We start from the raw sequence: 4,757 nt of genomic DNA on the forward strand, positions 1-4,757 counted from the left end.
CAGCATGTTTCACTTGTCATCGGGGTTCTCATTACTTATGATTGCAGTTTGCAAACCCTCCCCCCACTTTTTTTTTTTTTCAAGAATAGGTTGTGAGTTGGCGGCACGGTGGACGACTGGTTAGAGCATCAGCCTCACAGTTCTGAGGACCCGGGTTCAATCCCCGGCCCCGCCTGTGTGGAGTTTGCATGTTCTCCCCGTGCCTGCGTGGGTTTTCGCCGGGCACTCCGGTTTCCTCCCACATCCCAAAAACATGCATTAATTGGAGACTCCAAATTGCCCGTAGGCATGACTGTGAGTGCGAATGTTTGTTTGTTTCTATGTGCCCTGCGATTGGCTGGGAACCAGTTCAGGGTGTACCCCGCCTCCTGCCCGATGACAGCTGGGATAGGCTCCAGCACGCCCGTGACCCTAGTGAGGAGAAGCGGCTCAGAAAATGGATGGAGGTTGTGAGTTCTAGCACTAGTCAAAACACGGTACTCTGATTAATACTTTGTCGACTGAATAAGAAATAAACAGAATATTGGTCAATCTCAGGGGGCCGCTATATTTGGGCGATATGACAAAGTCATGTCAGAACAACAGTAGCGCTAGCAGCTAACGGCAGCGACTGGTGCCATATAATACAATTTTAAACAATGACGGCATAGTTCACAATTTTTTCGCATCTTGAATTAGCGATTGGGCGGCACGGTGGACGACTGGTTAGAGCGTCAGCCTCACAGTTCTGAGGACCGGGGTTCGATCCCCGGCCCCGCCTGTGTGGAGTTTGCATGTTCTCCCCGTGCCTGCGTGGGTTTTCTCCGGGCATTCCGGTTTCCTCCCACATCCCAAAAACGTGCATGGTCGGTTAATTGAAGACTCTAAATTGCCCGTAGGTGTGACTGGGAGTGCGAATGGTTGTTTGTTTGTATGTGCCCTCCGACTGGCTGGCAACCAGTTCAGGGTGTACCCCGCCTCCTGCCCGATGATAGCTGGGATAGGCTCCAGCACTCCCGCGACCCTTGGGAGGATAAGCGGTTCAGAAAATGGATGGATTGATGGATGAATTAGCGATTGAACATGATTTTGGGATGGCATTGTGTTGATGTTGGTGGCAACAGTATACAGTGGGTACAGAAAGTATTCAGACCCCCTTAAATTTTTATCTCTTTGTAATATTGCAGCCATTTGCTAAAATAATTTAAGTTCATTTTTTTCCTCATTAATGTACACATAGCACCCCATATTGACATAAAAAAACTGAATTGTTGACATTTTTGCAGATTTATAAAAAAAAAAAAAAACTGAAATATCACACAGCCATAAGTATTCAGACCCTTTGCTCAGTATTTAGTAGAAGCACCCTTTTGAGCGAATACAGCCATGAGTCTTTTTGGGAATGATGCAACAGTTTTTTTACATCTAGATTTGGGGATCCTCTGCCATTCCTCCTTGCAGATCCTCCCCAGTTCTGTCAGGTTGGATGGTGAACGTTGGTGGACAGCCCTTTTTAGGTCTCTCCAGAGATATGCTCAATTGGGTTTAAGTCAGGGCTCTGGCTGGGCCATTCAAGAAACAGTCACAGAATTGTTCTGAAGCGACTCCTTCGTCATTTTAGCTGTGTGCTTAGGGTCATTGTCTTGTTGGAAGGTGAACCTTCAGCCCAGTCGGAGGTCCTTAGCACTCTGGAGAAGGTTTTCGTCCAGGATATCCCAGTACTTGGCCGCATTCATATTTCATTCGATTGCAACCAGTCGTCGTCTCCCTGCAGCTGAAAAACACCCCCACAGCAAGATGCTGCTACCAACATGCTTCACTGTTTGGACTGTATTGGACAGGTCATGAGCAGTGCCTGGTTTTCTCCACACATATCGCTTTGAATTAAGGCCAAAAAGTTCTATCTTGGTCTCATCAGACCACATAATCTTATTTATCACCATCTTGGAGTCCTTCAGGTTTTTTTTTTTTAGCAAACTCCATGCGGGCTTTCATGTGTCTTGCACTGAGGAGAGGCTACCGTCGGGCCACTCTGACATAAAGCCCCGACTGATGGAGGGCTGCAGTGATGGTTGACTTTCTAGAACTTTCTCCCATCTCCCGACTGCATCTCTGGAGCTCAGCCACAATGATATTTGGGTTCTTCTCTACCTCTCTCACCAAGGCTCTTCTCCCCCGATTGCTCAGTTTGGCCGGACGGGTTCTGGTCATTTCAAACGTCTTCCATTTCAGGATTATGGAGGCCACAGTGCTCTGAGGAACCTTAAGGGCAGCAGAAATGTGTTTGTAACCTTGGCCAGATCTGTGCCTTGCCGCAATTCTGTCTCTGAGCTCTTCAGGCAGTTCCTTTGACCTCATGATTCTCATTTGCGCTGACATGCACTGTGAGCTGTAAGGTCTTATATATGACAGGTGTGTGGCTTTCTTAATCAAGTCCGATCAGTGTAATCAAACACAGCTGAACTCCAATGAAGGTGTAGAACCATTTTAAAGATGATCAGAATAATTGGACAGCACCCAAATTAAATATATGAGTGTCACAGCAAAGGGTCTGAATATTTATGGCTGTGTGATATTTCAGTTTTTCTTTTTTAATAAATCTGCAAAAATTTCAACAATTCCGTTTTTTCTGTCAAGATGGGGTGCTGTGTGTACATTAATGAGGGGGGAGGTGATTTAAGGATGTCTGAACACTTTCCGTACCCACTGTATGATGGCAGTACAAACTGGGGTCAGGCAAGTCTGCAGTCGTAATTTCACAGTCTGCCATGACAGCCAAAGCCAGCCAATCACAGTTTGTCAGCCACAGTCAGCTACACCCTCCTATTTACGGCTTTAATGATGACACAGTTGGGGTTTGACATTTTTACAAGACACCACAGCAATACCCTATTAATCCACTCCACTTTTCGTTCACGACCAGGAGTTCTACCAGATCAAGTTTGTCTTTTCCTGTTGGCTGTTTGCTCGGCTTTCTGCTTGCAACCTCAAATTCTGCCATAGCACGTTTATGGCTGCTGGGGATTCTGCTACAAGGTCAACAAAGTGTGAGTTTCCCCATTCTGCCCTCTATGCATCGTGGATTAAGACAACAATAAAATTTGAGCATTTTCTGACCTGTTATCTGTGTATAACGGAGCATTACATGACTTTGGCCCAAGTCAAAGCCCCATTCTCGCAATTCTGAAGATGACAGCTCTGTATCCTGGCTTTGAATTGATATTTCACAGTTGAGATTAAGTCTTTATTAAAGTCCTTTCCAATTATTCCGGTGGTTCGGTGTGCTGCACCTGGGTTTTATGTACATCACACTCACCGTGTGTCACGGGAAGACAAGTCAAGCCAACCGCCACAACGATTGTTTATACTACACATTAGTATAAACATAGTTTATACTATGCTGCCAACCCGCTGCGGGACAACTTCAAAATAAAAGTTTACCAAATGATACATGGCTATGGACATCAATACCTTGCAATCCAGGAGGTGAGCCTGACCCCAGTTTATATTGCCATCATACAATGTTGCCACCAACATCAACACAACACCATCCCGAAATCATGTTCAATCATTAATTCAAGATACTAAAACGAAATTCTAAAACAGTTTATTTTACCATCATACAATGTTGCCACCAACATCAACACAACACCATCCCGAAATCATGTTCAATCATTAATTCAAGATACTAAAAAGAAATTCTAATTAATTACGCTGTCATTTTTTGAAATTGTATAATCCAGCACTGGTTGCCGTTTTAGCGGCTAGCTGCTCGAGGCAAGTGCCCGGTAGGCTCGTATCACTGCCATCAGACTACTTTTCAAAGGCAGTTAATTTAGCGAAAATTAGTCTGCACACTTAACCTTTGATGCTGACAGCCTGACACAGTTGCAGTTCCTAGCGATCAATTTCTAACAAACTAGGCTTACTCAAATGTGCTGTTTTAGCAGGCAAACACATTACTGTGGTTGTGACGTCACTTCATTCTGTTGCCTAACATGGCGGCCCACTGAGAGTGACGAATCTCACCTATTATGCTTATTTATCTATTCATCCATCCCTTTTCGGTACCGCTTTATCCTCACAATGGTCACAGGCGGCGGCACGGTGGACGACTGGTTAGAGCGCCAGCCTCACAGTTCTGAGGACCCGGGTTCAATCCCCGGCCCCGCCTGTGTGGAGTTTGCATGTTCTGCCCGTGCCTGCGTGGGTTTTCTCCGGGTACTCCGGTTTCCTCCCACATCCCAAAAACATGCATGAATTGGAGACTCTAAATTGCCCGTAGGCATGACTGTGAGTGCGAATGGTTGTTTGTTCCTATGTGCCCTGTGATTGGCTGGCAACCAGTTCAGGGTGTACCCCGCCTCCTGCCCGATGACAGCTGGGATAGGCTCCAGCACGCCCGCGACCCTAGTGAGGAGAAGCGGCTCAGAAAATGGATGGATGGATGGATGGTCACAGGCGTGCTGGAGCCGATACCAGCTAACTTTGGGAGAGAGGCGGGGTACACCCTGAAATGGTCGCCAGCCAATCGCAGGACACATATAAACAAACCTCCATTCACGCACACATTCACACCTACAGGCAAATTTAGAGTCCTCAATCAACCTACGCTGCATGTTTTTGGGCTGTTGGGGGAAATCGGAGTACCTGGAGAAAACCACGCAGGCACGGGGAGAACATGCAAACTCCACACAAGCAGGGCCGGGATTCGAACCCCAGTCCTCAGAACTGTGAGGCAGATATGCTAATCAGTCGGTCACCGTGCCGCCTATGCT

This window comes from Phyllopteryx taeniolatus, chromosome 9, assembly GCF_024500385.1.
Source record: "Phyllopteryx taeniolatus isolate TA_2022b chromosome 9, UOR_Ptae_1.2, whole genome shotgun sequence".
NCBI lineage: Eukaryota > Metazoa > Chordata > Actinopteri > Syngnathiformes > Syngnathidae > Phyllopteryx > Phyllopteryx taeniolatus.